A 20,196-nucleotide genomic window follows, 5' to 3' on the forward strand; every position below is an offset into this window, starting at 1 on the left:
CATTACACAGGTGCACCTTGTGCTGGGAAAAAATAAAAGGACACCCTAAAATGTGCAGTTTTGTCACACAACACAATGTCACAAATGTCTCAGGTTTTGAGGGAACGTGCAATTGGTAAGCTGACTGCAGGAATATACCAGAGCTGTTGCCAGATAATTGAAGATGAATTTCTCTACCATAAGCCACCTCCAGCGTAGTTTTAGAGAATTTGGCAGTACGTCCAACTGGCCTCACAACCGTAGACCACGTGTAAAGCATCGTGTAAGTGAGTGGTTTGCTGTTGTGAACAGAGTGCCCCATGGTGGATATAGGGTTATGTTATGGGCATGCAAAAGCTACGGTCAACATTGATGTCAATTTGAATGCACAGAGATACCGTGACTAGATCCTGAGGCCCATTGTCGTGCCGTTCATCCACCGCCATCACCTCATGTTTCAGCATGACAATGCACGGCCCCATGTTGCAACAATCTGTACACAATTCCTGGAAGCTGAAAATGTCCCAGTTCATCCATGGCCTACCTACTCACCAGGCATGTCAACGATTGAACATGTTTGGGAAGCTCTGGATTGACAGCATGTTCCAGTTCCAGCAACTTCGCACAGCCATTGAAGAGGAGTATGACAACATTCCACAGGCCACAATCAACAGCATGAGGCAAATGGTGGTCACAACAGATACTGACAGTTTTTTTTAAATCCACGCCCCTATATTTTTTAAGGCATCTGTGACCAACATATGCATATCTGTATTCCCAGTCATGTGAAAAATCCATAAATTATGGCCTAATGAATTTATTTCAATTGACTGATTTCCTAATATGGACTAATGTTACAATGAGCGAAGGGGGGGAACCCAAGAGCAGACTCAGAAGAGGAAGCCGGGATGACAAAAGGTTTATTGATTAGAGAGAAATGGGGAGTGCAGAACCGGGGTAGCTCAGATGAGTTGCAAAAACCAGGAGTGTAGAGTGAGGTTGGAGTTGGGTGAGTAGAACTGGGGAACAGGTCCTGAGGGAAATCCAAGGTAATGGTGGTGAGTGATATCCAGAGCAAGGTGGTTGGTGGTGAGATGTGGAACAGGAGACAGAGCCAGAGCCAGAGCTGTAACTGCAAGGAGAGGACAAAAATGGTGTAAGGCAGGAAAACAAGCAAAGCAGAGCAACAGGATCTTGAGAGTAGACAAAAGGCTAGACTGATACTGACTGAGCAGAGATTACGATCTGGCAGCGTGGAGATGGCACGAAAGAGAATATGTAGAGGTCTTGATTTACGGGACGATTTGCAGCTGGTAGGGATCTGCTCTGTCTCCAGCACACCTGTCTCCAACCACACCAAGAGAGAGAGATACAGGGGGAGAACTGCAAGTTAGGGCGACACCGGATGGACACCAGAGGGCGTAGTGGGAGCAGATGTGACAGTACCCCCCCCCCCCCCTGAGGTGTAAAAATCCTGTAAGAGGGAGGGATCCAGAATGTGACAACGGGGCACCCAGCTACACTCCTCAGGCCCGTATCCTTCCCAGTCCACCAGATACTGCCACCCGATGCCCCGACGGCGCACATCCAAGAGCCACCGGACAGTATAGGCAGGATGGTCGTCAATAAGACGGGTGGGTGGAGGAGCAGCTGCAGGAGGGGACAAGGGACTGGAGAAGAGTGGTTTGATTAATGAAACATGGAAGGTGGGGTGAATTTTGAGAGAGTCAGGGAGTTTATGACATTATCAATTTCAAAGGGGCCAATGAATCGAGGAGCTAGTTTTTTCGAAACCACCGAGGCAAGTCTTTCGAAGAAAGTCATACCCTTTGGCCTGGGATGTAGACTGGAGCTGCAGCACGACGACGGTTAGCCTTGGGTCCTGACGGAGGCGCGAAGAAGGGCAGCCCGGGCCCTCCTCCAGGTGTGATGACAACGGCGCATGTGGTCCTGGACAGAGGGCACCGCTACTTCCACCTCTTGGGCAGGGAACAAGGGAGGTTGGTAACCCAGAGCACACTCATAGGGAGACATCCCTGATGAGCCGTTGATGAGGGTGTTGTGGGCATACTCCACCCAGGGTAGATGGGCACTCCAGGAGGAAGGGTTAGCTGAAGTAACACAGCGTATAGCAGTTTCCAACTCCTGGTTAGCCCCCTCGGTCTGACCATTGGTCTGGGGGTGATATCCAGACGAAAGGCTGACCTTAATACCCAGAGCTGTGCAGAAGGCTCTCCATACCTGGGATGTGAACTGGGGTCCTCTGTCAGAAACATTATCACTGGGGATTCCATGCAGCCGCAAAACATGGGATACCAGCAGGTCCGCAGTCTCCCTGGAGAACAGAAGCTTGGAGAGGGGAATGAAGTGGGCCGCTTTAGAAAATCGGTCGATAATAGTGAGGATGACCAAGTTACCATTTGATGGGGGAAGCCCAGTGACGAAGTCCAAAGCTATGTGTGACCAGGGGCGACTAGGTATGGGAAGAGGACGAAGCAGACCAGATGTAGGTTTGGTGGAGGTTTTATTCCGGGCACAGACTGAGCAGGCTGATATGAATTCCCGAGTGTCTCTCTCCATGGTGGGCCACCATAATCGCTGACGCAGGAAGGCGACTGTCCAGTTCATGCCAGGGTGACAGGTGAGGTGAGTAGAATGGGCCCATTGAAGATCAGAACGAACTGAATCTGGCACAAACAGAGCCTTACACGGGCCGTTTCTAGGATCAGGCTGGTTCAGCTGAGCCCGACGAACACGAGACTCAATCTCCCAGGAGACAGCAGCAACGATGCAGGAGGATGGCATAATGGCCTCAGGCTCTGAACTTTTGTTGTCTGCGGTGAACTGACGAGAGAGGGCATCAGGCTTGGTATTCTTAGATCCAGGGCGATAAGTGAGTGTGAAGTTGAATCTTCCAAAAAACAATGCCCATCTGGCCTGCCGAGAGTTGACCCTTGGCGGTCTGGATGTAGGCTAGATTTTTATGATCCGTCCACACAATGAAGGGAAGTAATGAACCCTCTAACCAGTGACGCCACTCCTCAAGAGCCAGCTTAACAGCCAAGAGTTCCCAGTTGCCAATGTCAATTTCTCTGCAGGTGAGAGCTTGCGGGACAAGAAGGCACAAGGATGGAGCTTCTGATCCGCGGGAGAACGTTGAGACAGAACTGCACCTACCCCAGTGTCGGAAGCGTCCACCTCGAGGATAAACTGGAGTTCTGGGTCTGGCTGGGTAAGGATTGGAGCAGAAGTGAAGCGGTGCTTGAGTTCCCGGAATGCTGTCTCTGCCTCGGGGAACCAGTGGAATGGAGTGGAGGTTGAGGTGAGAGGAGCTGCCAAACGACTGTAGTCACAGATGAATCGTCCATAAAAATTGTCAAACCCCAGAAAATGCTGTAACTGCTTCAGATTCGCAGGCACAGGCCACTCTGTGACTGCCCTAACCTTGGCAGGGTCCATTTGTAGCTGTCCTCGAGCAATAATGTAACCCAAGAAGGACACAGAGGAAACATGAAACTCACATTTCTCAGCCTTGACAAAGCTTATTCTCCAATAGCCTTTGGAGAACTTGGTGGACATGTTGCTTGTGAGCCTCAATGTCCTTCTAAACAATAAGAATGGCATCCACAGACAAAAACAAAACGCCCAATGACATCCCTCGGGACATCATTCACCAGGCCCTGAAAAACAGCCGGGGCGTTAGTCAGGCCAAAGGCATAACGAGGTACTCAAAATGTCCAAGAGGTGTGTTGAACGCCGTTTTCCACTCGTCTCCCTCTCTGATGCGGACAAGGTGGTAGGCATTCCGGAGGTCCAGTTTAGTAAACATTGTGGCACCATGGGGGGGAAAAAGCAGACCTGATAAGTGGCAAGGGATACTTATTCCTGACGGTGATACTATTCAACCCACGGAAGTCTATGCATGGCCTAAGTGACCCGTCTCAGTGAGTGCATTCCGGAATGCTCCCTGAAGGGCCTCGTCATTCCAGCCGCTCTCTGCGGCGAGGGTGCGGAACTCACATGCCATCTCAGCCACACTCTGAGAACCCTGATGAAGGGACAGAAGTCATTTAGCAGCATCCTTTCCACAGACCGGGTGGTCAAAGACCTTCCTCATCTCATCTGTGAATCCACTGTAGGAGAAGCAGATAGATGAGTCTCTCCCAAACCGCAGTGTCCCAGGAGAGCGCTGCTCCCCGAAGGCAGCCAATCAAAAAATACATTTTGGCGCATTCACTAGCATAAGAGTAGGGCTGTTGCTCAAACACTAGTGAACATTGTACAAGAAAGGCTCTGCAAAGCCCAAGATTGCCATCATAGCGCTCAGGATTTGGAACAAAAGGCTCCCGGAGTGGAGAAGAGGAACTGGAGACAGGTTGTGAATTCTGGACGGAGGTTCAGATCTGTAGGTCAGACATGCTCCGTGAAAACTCCTTGATGTTCTCCAACAGGTTTTTCAGGGCTTGGTCATGTTGGTCAAGAAGGGTGCCTTGACCAACAAGAATTTGGTGAAGAGTTGGAGAGTCTGCTGGGTTCATATTTTTGGCCAGATCGTACTGTTACGATGAGCGAAGGGGGGGAAAAGTCTAGGCTGATACGGACTGAGCAGAGATTACGATCTGGCAGCATGGAGGTGGCAGGAAAGACTATATGTAGAGGTCTTGATTTATGGGACGATTTGCAGCTGGTAGGGATCTGCTCTGACTCCAGCACACCTGTCTCCAACCACACACAGAGAGAGAGAGAGACAGAGAGAGAGAGAAAGACAGAAAGAGAGAGAGAGAGACAGAGAGAGAGAGAGAGAGAGAGAGAGAGACAGAGACAGAGACAGACAGAGAGAGAGAGAATACAGGGAGAGAACTGCAAGTTAGGATGACACCGGATGGACACCAGAGGGCGTAGTGGGAGCAGATGTGACATGTAACTCAGTAAAATCTTTGAAATGGTTGCGTTTATATTTTTATTCAGTGTATATACTGCAGAGTAATTCAATTCAACCATATCTCAGACTGGCAAATAAGAAAAGATTAATATGGGCAAAAGAACACAGACACTGGACAGAGGAACTCTGCCTAGAAAGTCAGCATCCCGGAGTCGCCTATTCACTGTTGATGTTGAGACTGGTGTTTTGCAGGTACTATTTAATGTAGCTGCCAGTTGAGGACTTGTGAGGTGTCTGTTTCTCAAACTAGACACTAATGTACTTGTCCTCTTGTTCAGTTGTGCACCGGGGCCTCCCACTCCTCTTTCTATTCTGGTTAGAGACAGTTTGCGCTGTTCCGTGAAGGGAGTAGTACACAGCGTTGTATGAGATCTTCAGTTTCTTGGCAATTTCTTGCATGGAATAGCCTTCATTTCTCAGAACAAGAATAGACTGATGAGTTTAAGAAGAAAGTTCTTTGTTTCTGGCCATTTTGAGCCTGTAATCGAACCCACAAATGCTGATGCTCCAGATACTGAACTAGTCTAAAGAAGGCCAGTTTTATTGCTTCTTTAATCAGGACAACAGTTTTCAGGTGTGCTATCATAATTGCAAAACGGTTTTCTAAGGATCAATTAGCCTTTTAAAATTATAAACTTGGATTAGTTAACACGACGTGCCATTGGAACACAGGAGTGATGGTTGCTGATAATGGGCCTCTGTATGCCTATGTAGATATTCAGTAAAATAATCTGCCGTTTCCACCGACAATAGTAACTTACAACATCAACATTAATGTCTACACTGTATTTCTGATCAATTTGATGTTATTTTAATGCACAAAAAACATGCTTTTCTTTCAAAAACAAGGACATATCTAAGTGACACCAAACTTTTGAAGGGTAGTGTACGTGTTAGTCATTTTTAAGCTCCAAAAGTGGTCTACTCTAATGTTTAGGTGATTCAATGTCCCTCATGTATTTAATGTAATTCTAGCTATAGGCTATATTAAGATTCATATCTAACAGCCCTCCAAACCATGTGCTAATGATCATATATTTTCATGAATTCAACTAACTATTGTCGTTTTTGGTTCTTCATTAAATATTTGTCAACCATCAAATAAATATTTATTTTGTTTTCAAATACCTTACACGTATTCAAATACCTTCAAATATTATTTGGTTTTCTGAGACATATTCAAAATACTTACAAATATAATTTGTTTTTCTGAGACCTGTGTTTGAATATCAAAGAAAAGACTGTAGTTGGCTTTTAGTTGAAACACCTCAAACTATATTAGACTATCTCAAGTATTTGAAAACATTTATATACAACTATTTTCTGCCCAGGTCTGCTGCCCATTAAGCCTACTGACACCCCGGTGGACATATCATGCTATAGCCGTGAAGTAGCCTAGTGCTAAAATCAGCATAGGAAATGACCTGCTCAAGTGACAATTTGAATAAAATTCACATTTTGAAATTGAGTGTGCTACTGCATTTTAAACTCAAATCACCCAAAACGTTTGCAAATCAGATGGCAATTGCTGTCTAATCAATCTTGATTATTGTATGAATACAAAGACACAAAAAGGATCTGCTCATTCAACAAGTTACATAATCAAAACCTTGCTTGACTGAAGTTACTACAAGCCACACTAATTTGTGCACTACGTTCTATTTCCGGCACCGACCGAGATGGCCGCCTCGCTTCGCATTCCTAGGAAAATATGCAGTATTTTGTTTTTTTATGTGTTGTTCCTTGGTACATTGGTACCCCAGGTAATCTTAGGTTTCATTACATACAGTCGGGAGGAACTACTGAATATAAGAGCAACGTCAACTCACCATCGTTACAACCAGGAATATGACTTTCCCGAAGCAGATCCAGTGTTTTGCCTTCCACCCAATACAATGGATCTGATCCCAGCCGGCGACCCTAAGCGACGCCGTAAAAGGGGCAAACGAAGCGGTCTCCTGGTCAGGCTTCAGAGACGGGCACATCGCGCTCCACTCCCTAGCATACTACTCGCCAATGTCCAGTCTCTTGACAATAAGGTTGATGAAATCCGAGCAAGGGTAACATTCCAGAGAGACATCAGAGATTGTAACGTTCTTTGCTTCACGGAAACACGGCTCACTCAAGAGACGCTAACGGAGTCGGTGCAGCCAGCTGGTTTCTTCACGCATCGCACCGACAGAAACAAACATCTTTCTGGTAAGAAGAGGGGCGGGGGTGTATGCCTTATGATTAACGAGACGTGGTGTGATCATAACAACATACAGGAACTCAAGTCATTCTGTTCACCTGATCTAGCATTCCTCACAATCAAATGTCGACCGCATTATCTACCAAGGGAATTCTCTTCGATTATAATCACAGCCGTATATATTCCCCCCCAAGCAGACACATCGATGGCCCTGAACGAACTTTATCTGACTCTTTGTAAACTGGAAACCACACACCCTGAGGCTGCATTCATCGTAGCTGGGGATTTTAACAAGGCTAATCTGAAAACAAAACTCCCTAAATTCTATCAGCATATCGATTGTGCTACCAGGGCTGGTAAAACCTTGGATCATTGTTATACTAACTTCCGCGACGCATATAAGGCCCTCCCCCGCCCTCCTTTCGGAAAAGCTGACCACGATTTTGTTGCTTCCAGCCTACAAACAGAAACTAAAACAACAAGCTCCCTCGCTCAGGTCTGTTCAACGCTGGTCCGACCAATCTGATTCCACGCTTCAAGACTGCTTCGATCACGTGGATTGGGATATGTTCCGCATTGCGTCCAACAACAATATTGACGAATACGCTGATTCGGTGAGCGAGTTCATTAGAAAGTGCATTGACGATGTCGTACCCACAGCAACGATTAAAACATTCCCAAACCAGAAACCGTGGATTGATGGCAGCATTCGCGTGAAACTGAAAGCGCAAACCACTGCTTTTAACCAGGGCAAGGGGACCGGAAACATGACCGAATACAAACAGTGTAGCTATTCTCTCCGCAAGGCAATCAAACAAGCTAAGTCCCAGTATAGAGACAAAGTAGAGTCGCAATTCAACAGCTCAGACACAGGGTCTACAGGGTCTACAGTCAATCACGGATTACAAAAAGAAAACCAGCCCCGTCGCGGACCAGGATGTCTTGCTCCCAGACAGGCTAAATAACTTTTTTGCTCGCTTTGAGGACAATACAGTGCCACTGACACGGCCCGCTACCAAAACCTGCGGGCTCTCCTTCACTGCAGCCGAGGTGAGTAAAACATTTAAACGTGTTAACCCTCGCAAGGCTGCAGGCCCAGACGGCATTCCCAGCCGCGTCCTCAGAGCATGCGCAGACCAGCTGGCTGGTGTGTTTAAGGACATATTCAATCAATCCTTATCCCAGTCTGCTGTTCCCACATGCTTCAAGAGGGCCACCATTGTTCCTGTTCCCAAGAAAGCTAAGGTAACTGAGCTAAACGACTACCGCCCCGTAGCACTCACTTCCGTCATCATGAAATGCTTTGAGAGACTAGTCAAGGACCATATCACCTCCACCCTACCTGACACCCTAGACCCACTCCAATTTGCTTACCGACCCAATAGGTCCACAGACGACGCAATCGCAACCACACTGCACACTACCCTAACCCATCTGGACAAGAGGAATACCTATGTGAGAATGCTGTTCATCGACTACAGCTCAGCATTTAACACCATAGTACCCTCCAAACTCGTCATCAAGCTCGAGACCCTGGGTCTCGACCCCGCCCTGTGCAACTGGGTCCTGGACTTCCTGACGGGCCCTCCAGGACACCTACACCACCCGATGTCACAGGAAGGCCATAAAGATCATCAAGGACAACAACCACCCAAGCCACTGCCTGTTCACCCCGCTATCATCCAGAAGGCGAGGTCAGTACAGGTGCATCAAAGCAGGGACCGAGAGACTGAAAAACAGCTTCTATCTCAAGGCCATCAGACTGTTAAACAGCCACCACTAACATTTAGTGGCCGCTGCCAACATACTGACTCAACTACAGCCACTTTAATAATGGGAATTGATGGAAATTATGTAAAAATGTACCACTAGCCACTTTAAACAATGCCACTTAATATAATATTTACATACCCTACATTACTCATCTCATATGTATATGTATATACTGTACTCTATATCATCTACTGCATCTTGCCATCTTTATGTAATACATGTATCACTAGCCACTTTAAACTATGCCACTTTATGTTTACATACCCTACATTACTCATCTCATATGTATATACTGTACTCTATACCATCTACTGCATCTTGCCTATGCCGTTCTGTACCATCACTCATTCATATATCTTTATGTACATATTCTTTATCCCTTTACACTTGTGTGTATAAGGTAGTAGTTGTGGAATTGTTAGGTTAGATTACTTGTTGGTTATTACTGCATTGTCGGAACTAGAAGCACAAGCATTTCGCTACACTCGCATTAACATCTGCTAACCATATGTATGTGACAAATAAAATTTGATTTGATTTGATTATGTTACCATAACTAGGCCTACAGCAGGACCTTAAATCAGTCATAAAATGATATCCAAAACCAATACGGCCTAGGAAATGAAAATCAAGGGATCCAAAGAGAAGTGACAAAGACCCAAGTTCATCAGGGCTTAAATGGTCAGTTAATTTCAACACTGCAGCTGTTATGGTGGACACTTTGTTATAGTCTATGAAGCGTCCACAATGGCCAACCACAATGGCCAACTCCGACCTTCCCCAAACCAATGACCCTTAAACGCACCCACTGACCTCCCGAAGGAAAGAAATATGTCATAGTCCTAATGTTACTAGGAAGACAGATGTTATGGAGCACAGCTCCTAATCACAGTGTAGCTGCAGTTCTGAGACGGTCCACTCCAACTCCTACTGTAGGTGTAGGTCCCCTCTCCTGCAATGGTGTGTGGCTGCCTGTGGCAACAAGCTACAGTCTCCCGTAGGCCTGCAGGAAAGCAAGACGAAATGTGGTATTCCAGCAATCAGGCCTACAAGCTACCATCGTCATACTTCTTTTGATTATAAATGGTAAAAAAAACACTAATGATCTAGGGTTAGATTACTTCAGCACTGAATACCAAAACATAGCAATTATGCATTCCATAAAGTCAAAGTCAATTAAACAGAATAAAACATTTAAGAGTTCAACCTCTAAAAGAACATTTTATACATCCACAGCAATTTATTTCTCAAAGACTCATTATAATGTCTTTGACCATCTTGTTTTCCCTTTCTCCGTACAGTATCATTAAGGCGGCCAACCACCCACATACTAGGCCATAAATCTTAGATTAATAGCCCAGGTGTTTATTTGCTTAAATCACCAAAAGGTGCTTACTAGACAGGCTTTTATTTGAGCCAGGCTTCTATTTCCTTAATGCACATAGCGTTTGCTCATGTACATTGTTAATTGTTTAATTCCAGCATTCACTTCCAGCATTTTAATACATTTATTCAATTCCTGCACTAATATGTTATCATTTACACACTGTGTCACGTTTCTTTTGTCTTAGTATGCCTGTATAATAAAAAAAAAAATCCTTTATAGAATAATTCTTCTACACTTTGACTGTGTATTTTCGGCAGTTCTTACTTTCACCACTGGAAGGTTATAGGCCGATTTCTACATGTCTGATCTCCCAAAGTTGTTGACTGTCTTGTGCTTGCCAGATAGCTAGCAGATCTCAGCTATTAGCAGCCAATGGCTAGCAGTTTCTTACTAGTATTACAAGCCAATACTGAATTCTTTAAAAGGTGCAATATGCAGAAATGCTTTGCCATTTCCAGTTTGTTTAAATTCTAAAAGTGTGCTTTTAGATTTCAGTTTATGTGACAAAACAAGTAATGTATAGTGTAGAGAATCATTGTACCATCTAAACCCCTGGGAAATATATTTTAATAACCAAAAATATTGTATTTTGTACACCAGCCGTTTGAAGCTGGTGTACAAAACCGAAAGTAAAAGACGCAAAACAAAACTTAAGAATGGGAAGCAAAGACCAAATTCACATAGAAATTTGAGTTACAGCTCTGTCATTCTCTTTGAAAGCAATTCTAAGAAGCGGTAGCTCTGTTCTATGTGCGCTATTTCTATGCCTCCCATTTTCAAGTTTCATTTTTGCGTCTTTTTCTTTTGTTTTGTACACCAGCTTCAAACAGTTGAAAATACAATATTTTGGCTTATGGAAAAGCTATTTCATAGCGGTTTAGATAGTACAATGATTCTCTACACTATACTAGATTGTTTTGTCACAAACTGAAATTAGGCGAACTATTAGAATTTTAGCAACCAGGAAATGGCGGAGCGATTTCTGCGGAGTGCATCTTTAACGTAACAAATCAAACATTAAACATTGTAAACAATTTATGGTAATTCATGGTAACCTCATAAACAATTCATTTAGACAAGGCGTTTATTTGAAACAGGCATTTATTTGCTGAAATGTGTGACATTGCCGGGGAATTAAAAGGGACAGGCGGCTATTTGAGACTTGCCGTTTAATTTAAGTTTTACGGTATATATACTTATAGACAGACTTATACCAGACATCTCAGAAACACGTGTCCTGACCTTTCCACAAAGCTCCTCCATTTATTTTTAATACAGTTTGTCTTGTGAGGTGGCCTGTTCTCATAGCCACAGAAAAGGTCATAGCCAGCGCTCATGTTTGACGTACACCCGCTGAATTAGCTGCATCACCTTTAATCTTTTCAGAAAGCAGGTCTCGCCTGCAGTTTTGTTTGAATGCATTTGATGCATTTTTAGGGTACTGTCTGACACTAACTAAAACATGGGGCCTCTAGGTTCATTGTTTTGGTTAATAAAAAAAGTATTGTTGTTTTATCTAAATAATTCACAGGATGACAGCATGCAATTTAATCTGATACAGGGTAGTGAATAATCCAGTGGCGGTCGGTGCTGTTTAAGATTAAGGAGCACCATTTTTTTAATGATCATCATGGCCTTATTTCTATTACAACATATTGGATGACTGTCATTCATATTCCATTCACCCAGGTCAACATAACATTGCTGGGTTTAGGCTAGTACATGATACACTGATTTGCCTTATACCCAGCACGTGGTCCCCCCAACATAGCCTGAAAATGAAAGTTTATAACGTAGGTGCACAGGTTGAGACACATTGGAGTGATTGGTGACAGACAGTGACACATTCTTTACCACCTTGCACACTCTTGCCTGCATCTAGCTGATCAAGGATGAAATCATTAGTCCAAACAGTTGCAAAACAAGAGTTTCTATTGAACAAATTCACGTTTCGCTTTAAGAAATGTTTTGCAACAGAATCGGCAGAATGAATACACCCGTGATCACCCGTGCTGACAGAGTTCACTTGCATAGCAGCCATACAACATCATCATCACATCTATGCGCTCTCCTCCTCTCACATTTTCCCTTCGCTTGTGGACTTCAGTGCACAACACAACAGCTGTCTGTGACCAGGCGAAAAAACCTCTCCAAGCCAAACCTTCATATCATAACCGCTACACAGAGCCTATATCATTGTCACCATATTAGCTAACGCCATAGTCAACATAGCTACTAGAACTAATGTGTTAATAAACCCACAATCCAATCCATGTGTACAATCAGCAAGCAGTTTAGCAGTTACACCGGTGGGCCCTGGTGGCAATAAATTAATAGTGTTAGATTGCCTTAGCCTGCAAGCTAACATAAACAGCTTTCCTCTCTGTTAGAGTCAGGTTGTTGAGTAGGCTAAATTAACTGCATTAGCTAGCTAAGTAAGTGAAAGTGAATGTGGAAAAAACAACTATTGTCTTTCTCTTTGAGTCAACTACTCACCACATTTTATGCACTGCAGTCCTAGCTAAATTAATTAGGCCCTAATCTATGGCTTTCACATGACTGGGCAGGGGCGCAGCCATGATGGGCCCAGGAGGGCATTGGCCCACCCACCAGGGGAGCCATGCCCAGGCAATCAGAATGAGTTTTCACCATAAAAGGGCTTTATCACAGATGGAAATACTTCTCAGTTTCATCAGCTGTCCGGGTGGCTGGTCTCAGACGATCCCGCAGGTGTAGAAGCCGGATGTGTAGGTCCTGGGCTGGCGTGATTACGCAGGGTTGGCGATTGTGAGGCCGGTTGGACGCACTGCCAAATTCTCTAAAACTATGTTGGAGGCAGCTTATGGTAGAAAAATTAACATTAAATTATCTGGCAACAGGTCTGGTGGATATTCCTGCAGTCACCATGCCAATTGCACACTGCTTAAAAACTTGAGATATCTGTGGCGTTGTGTTGTGTGACAAAACATGAGACCAACAGTATAGATTCAGTATAGATAAATTCTCTGATCCTTTGATTGGATGGAAAACATGTCAGTTCATGCTGCAAGAACTCTGATAAATTGGAGGATGTCCTCCAGATGTCGTTATAATTACTGTGTACGTCTATGGAAGGGGGCTAGAACCATGATCCTCCTAGATTTTGTATTGAAGTCAATGTACCAAAATGGGGACGGAAAATAGTTGTCCTCCGGCTACACTATGGTGCTACCCTACGGAGTACTGTTGAGGATACTTCATTGCAAAACAGTGTGTTTTTAATCAGTTATTTGGAGACGTGAATATATTTAGACTAGTTTTATCTAAAAGGTTTTTTAATGTTTCACTATTTACATTTCATGATATTCACTGAGTAGGATGGTCCTCTCCACTTTTTTTTTTTTGCTTGAGAGTATACCCACCCTATGCAGAAAAATGTACTGACTTGCTTTTTTTATCCACTACATCACTGACTATGGCAAAGCCTTACAGCTCTTACAACTCCAATCATCCCAAATACAGTAAATCATTTAATAACCCATATGCGTGGATGAGGGGGATGGGGAATAGCAGTGCTTGTACTATTCCATTAATTAACATTCTCATTTGTATTGTTAAAATTGAGTGAAATTCTGATATTAAGAACATAGTGAAAAAAGTACCCCTTATGTATGTGAACAGCTTTTGAGGGGGAGGCTTGGTTGGGGTAGGGGTCTGTCAACTTGACATTGATAGATGATACTGCCGCAGATGATGAACACAGAATTAGTGCAGTAGACCTACCACCTCCCTCCCAGCCCCCACCATCACATCAAAGCCCAAGACAAATTGACTGCACCCACTGATTAAACTGGTTCCAGTCAGTAGCATGCCTAGGCTGCCTATGTTTGCATGAATTCTGGCTGTCACCCAAATCACCAAGCCTCCACTTCTCAACCCACACTGTCCAGATTCTCCAATTAGGCTACATTGGTATTGAGGGAGTGGAAGCAAAGAACATAGACATGTTCAGATGGTCCCTGAACCCACTGTGCAGTATGGGAGGAATTGGCCATGGACTGTAGCCATATTGAATGCTGAACCTAGTTAGTGGCTTAAGCAACTGACACATTGGTAACAGTGTGAGGGCAAAATGTGCAATTAGCCTACTCATCCATATCCAAATATTGCAAGCTTGCCAACTCTAATTCGTAAGGTTATAGTTATTGGGCCGTTTGGTAACTTGTAGGCTACACCAATATGAACTTCTTTGCGCCATATCTTTGAGACGTTCCCGACATTTTTCTTCATAATTTTCCTTGCAAGAAATGGGCGTATAGGCTGCTAATGTGTAAAAAAAAAAAAAAAAAGTATAGATACTTGACTTTACTCACCATAATATGCTACCATTCCAGTTCAAAACTTTAATTATGGTGTCCAAAGCCACCTACCTGGTGCACTGACGGGAATTGTATGTCTGTCTCTTGTTCCTTCACGAATCCGAAAATGTCTGTCTCCTTATTCTTCCTGCATCTGAACATCACACCGGTGTTATTGACTTCAAGAGAAGATGGTGCGAGTCTCACACTGACACGCGAAATGATATAACCTACAAATGCGCACGAAAAATATTCCACTGGTTAAAGCTACAACATTTATGTCGAGAACAAGTGTGTAGTGCTGTGGAAGCTCGAAGGCCTCCCTTTTTTTCCATGAGAAATGCACTGTCTGTCACGACTTCCACCGAAGGTGATTCCTCTCCCTGTTTGGGCAGTGCTTGGAGGTCGGCACCGCCGGCCTACTAGCCATCACCGATCCATTTTTCCTTTTCCGTATGTTTTGTCTTTGGTTCTTTCACACCTGGTTTCATTTGCTTTAATTTCTGTGTGTATAATTACCCCTGTTGCCTGCTTAGGTTTGTGCGGGATTATTCGTGTCATGTTGCTCGTTGAGGTTGTGCCTCAGTTATTTTCACTTATATACCGATTGTGTATAAGTTTAAGGAGCGTTATTTTTCCCTCCTTCCGTGAGTAACTGGGTTCTCTTTTGTCTTGTGATGATTATGATGGAGTCAGCAGGAGCTGACGCGCTCCCGACATCTATGGAGGAGCGCGTTCAACACCACACGGCAGTATTACACCGTCTGGGGACCGCGATGGATCAGGTGATGGCGACATTGGAAAGATGGGAGAGAGGTGGCCTTCCTACACCTCCACCAGCCACACTCCAACCAGTCCCAAAACCCTCTCCTTCGTCGCCTGGTCCCAGTGGAATTCGGCTCACACTCCCGAGGGAGTACGATGGGATGGCTGTCGGGTGCCAGGGGTTCCTACTCCAGCTGGAGCTATACCTCATCGACAAGGGGATTGTGCGATAAATCTCCTGGTAGACGCTGCACTTCCCAGGAGTCACAGGAGGAGACTGTGGCTATGGAGACAAATGTCTCTGAATCTCTGGGGCCCTCCACGTCACCTGCCTCCTCGAGTTTCTTTTTGTGAAGGAGGGAAGTGTGCGTCCATGCATTGACTATATAGGTCTAAATTCCATCACGGTGGGGTACAGTTACCCGCTACCTCTCATCGCCACGGCGATTGAGTCAATTCACGGGTCATACTTCTTCACAAAACTGGATCTCAGGAGCGCGTATATGTAACGCCTGTCGTCGGAATGAGGGGACCAAAGCGCAGCGTGGAAAGTGTTCAGGATTTTATTTATCAAAGAAACACTTGAACAAAGTAACAAAACGAAAGCGAACAGTTCTGTCAGGTAACAGAGACTAAACAGAAAATAACTACCCACAAAACACAGGTGGGAAAAAGGCTGCCTAAGTATGATTCCCAATCAGAGACAACGAATGACAGCTGCCTCTGATTGGGAACAACACTCGGCCAAAAACAAAGCAATAGAAAACATAGAATGCCCACCGCAAATCACACCCTGACCTAACCAAATAGAGAAATAAAACGTCTCTCTAAGGTCATGGCGTGACAGTATAACTTGGTGCGTATCCGGGAGGGAGATGAGTGGAAGACAGCGTTTAGTACCAACTCCGGCCATTATGAGTACCTCATCATGCCGTACGGGTTGAAGAATGCTCCAGCAGTCTTCCAATCCTTTGTAGACGAGATTCTCAGGGACCTGCACGTGCAGGGTGTGGTGGTTTATACCGATGACATTCTGGTATATTCCGCTACACGTGCTGCGCACGTCAAGGCTGAGAAATGCTTGTTCTTCAAACAGTCCGTCTCCTTCCTAGGATATCGCATTTCCACATCAGGGTTGGTGATGGAGTGTGACCGCATTGCAGCCGTGCGTAGTTGGCCGACTCCAACCATGGTAAAGGAGGTGCAGCGGTTTTTAGGGTTTGCCAACTACTACCGGATAAGGTTTTGGGCAGGTGGCTGCTCCCATTACCTCACTGCTGAATGGGGGACCGGTGCGTCCGCGGTGGTTGGCTGAGGTGGACAGAGCTTTTGGTTGCCTGAAGGCTCTGTTTACCTCGGCTCTCGTGCTGGCTCATCCGGATCCCTCTTTGGCATTCATAATGGAGGTGGACTCGTCCGAGAATGGGATTGGAGCCGTGCTCTCACAGCGCTCGGGTACGCCACCAAAGCTCCGCCCCTTTGCTTTCTTTTCGAGGAAGCTCAGCCCGGCGGAGCGAAAGTATGACGTGGGGGATCGGGAGTTGTTGGCTGTCGTGAAAGCTCTGAAGGTGTGGAGACATTGGCTTGAGGGGGCTCAACACCCTTTTCTCATCTGGACTGACTACCGTAATCTGGAATACATCCGGGCGGCGAACCCTCGCCAGGCAAGGTGGGCTATGTTTTTCACCCAATTAAGGTTTACTATATCATATAGACCAGGTTCCCAGAACACTAAGGCAGACGCACTGTCCCGACTGTGTGATACGGAGGAGCGTTCCATCGATCCCACTCCCATACTTCCGAACCTTCCAGAAGGACAACCATCTCTGCAGCATTCCACCAATCAGGCCTTTATGGTAGAGGGGCCAGACGGAAGCCACTCCTCAGTAAAAAGCACATGACAGCCTGCTTGGAGTTTGAAAAAAAAGGCACCTAAAGACTTTCGGACCATGAGAAACAAGATTCATTGGTCTGATGAAACCAAGATTGAACTCTTTGACCTGAATGCCAACCATCACATCTGGAGGAAACCTGGCACCATATCTAAGGTGAAGCATGGTGGTAGCAGCATCATGCTGTGGGGATGTTTTTCAGCGGCAGGGACTGGGAGACCAGTCAGGATCGAGTCAAAGATGAACGGAGCAAAGTACAGACTTGATGAAAACCTGCTCCAGAGCGCTCAGGACCTCAGACTGCAGCCGCCGGAGTGGCTTCGGGACAAGTCTATCTATGTCCTTGAGTGGCCCGGCCAGAGACCGGACTTGAACCCAGCCGAACATCTCTGCACAGACCTGAAAATAGCTGTGCAGCGACGCTCCCCATCCAACCTGACAGAACTTGAGAGGATCTGCAGAGAAGAATGGGAGAAACTCCACAAATACAGGTGTGCCAAGCTTGTAGGGCCATACCCAAGAAGACTCAAGGCTGTAATCGCTGCCAAAGGTGCTTCAACAAAGTACTGAGTAAAGGGTCTGAATACTTATGTAAATGTGATATTTCCAGTTTTTTTTTCAAATAAACTAGCAAAGATTTCTAAAAACATGTTTTTACTTTGTCATTATGGGGTATTGTGTGTAGATTGATGTGGGAAAAACTATTTCATACATTTTAGAATAATGCTGTAATGTAACAAAATGTAGAAAAAGTCAAGGGGTCTGAATACTTTCTGAATGCACTGTACATTAAAAGTGACCATCCAAGAAGGCTCAAGGTCGTTGGCCACAGATAAAATTACCTCAAATCACGTTATATATACTGTAGATTTGATTGGACTGATCATGTCAACATCATACTTTCAAAATCGTATCTAGCAGTCATCATCATGAATCAAGTCGACAATCTACTGGAAAATCCTTTTCAATCCTTGTCATATGAAGAGAAATTATAGATAAAATGTATCGGTGCTCATCGGCCATTGGACAAAAACATTACACAACAAGTTGGAAATCGCAAATTCAAAAATGAGTAGTTTGGAAGGAATCAGTGGCTAACTACAAGCTTTGCAAAGCAATCACTATCCTGCTATTCAGTGGAGTGGGTGTGTGGTCCAAGTCTGGGTTTAAGGGTCTCTTTCTAAGCTTAAAAGGATAAACATTCAACAAGATGGGCCAGAAAAGGTTGAATACATTGGCCATGCTGTCAATCCAGCATGACTTCTGCCATGTTCAAAACAACTGGAAACTCAGAACTGGAAAATCTCAGACTTCAGTGAGTTAAAGACAACTGGGAACTCTGAAAAAAAATTTGCTCCGACTGGGAAAGTAGGTTTTGAACGGTCATTCAACTTGGAATTCCAAGTCGGGAAGTTGGGCCTCTTTCTAGTTCCAACTTGACGATCGCTGACTCCATGATTCGACCTTGTTTTTTTCAAATTTCCCAGTTGCATTGAAAGCACTGTAAATCCAGAGAATGACAGACTTTGATAACAAAGTTTGATGACAACATTTGTCCAATTACGACCGCCGTACCACCTTCCTGTTCAAGTGAGCACCGCACAACAAGATGAGTACAAAAAAGTATTGAAAGCTGCTGCATAAATTATGTAATATGCCAGGGAGATTTGTGTTCTGTAGCTAAGAACGTAATACTAAGTGTATGTTGTGTAGTAAGCTGTTAGTAGCCCATGAGCCTCACCCTAAAAATGTGGTCCCTTTCACCTTCCTAACTTAGCCCACTGTTCTGACTTGGTGGTGCACATGTAGCCTATAGCCTGTTTAGAGAAATGTAATCATCGAATATTGTCTGCTTTCATTGTCTGCTTATATGCCCCCATTATTTATTATACGGTTCTGACATGGTGTACAGGGAGAATACTGTAAGAATGGACCATGTTCTGAATTCTGTCGCTGTACATTTCAAAAGTGCTGAACAAATAGTTATATTGACTACGTCCATCCTAACTCGCTCATGAATGTCTTAATCGAAATTATGCATTGCCACTTATCCGCTCTTTGTTCTCTTATGCCATAGTTTGTACATCTCAATTGTCAGCAGAAACCACATTTGTTTGAGCAAGTCAGCCATATCAGCTATGTTTTTTAAAAGGCAGTAAATGAGGCTGAATTAAATGTTTAGCTGCCAGACAAGGCTCCGCTGATAGCCAGGTGTAGCAGTGGTAAGGATTCACTCCATGGTGCGGAAAAGAAATCTCTGCTGTTGGGACAGCTTCACTCCATGGTGCGGAAAAGAAATCTCTGCTGTTGGGACAGCTTTATGTAGGACCTAACAGTTTGTGTATTGTTTAGTGTTGTGTTGTGGCTTTGCTGGCATGCATGTAAAAATGTTTTTAAGTTTGCCCCAGCAAGATTTACATGTTAAAATATGGCCACTGGTTTATTGAGATGCATGAATACACTACTCCAAAAGCTTGATTTTATGGCTGTTTTTAAATTAATGATTTATGTTCACTACTTGGTCAATTGATTTGATGAATACATCTATCCAAATAAATTCTATGAATTGATAGTTCACCTCTCTGTTTTCTTTTATTCTGTAATAGGGTATATTGTAACCATGTGTTCAAGCTATTCAAATCAACGTTTATTTAGCTCTGTCCTTCTAGAACCAGGAAGGGCGCTCCAATCGTTTAAATAAGACTTATCAAGATCTGTCCTACTCATAATTATTACTATTATTACAAATAGGAGATCACTTCTCACAATGGTGCCCTTTAGTAAAGTTAGATCAAAGCTGAATCAATGTCTTGCAAGATCAAATAACGATTCATTAGTATTTTACATTAAAAAAAACAAATATTATAGCATAGTAGGCCTATAACATTACTGTTACACCAAAAACCCATCCTCGTTTCTAATTACATTTT

The sequence above is a fragment of the Salvelinus alpinus genome, chromosome 33, assembly GCF_045679555.1.
Source record: "Salvelinus alpinus chromosome 33, SLU_Salpinus.1, whole genome shotgun sequence".
Lineage (NCBI taxonomy): Eukaryota > Metazoa > Chordata > Actinopteri > Salmoniformes > Salmonidae > Salvelinus > Salvelinus alpinus.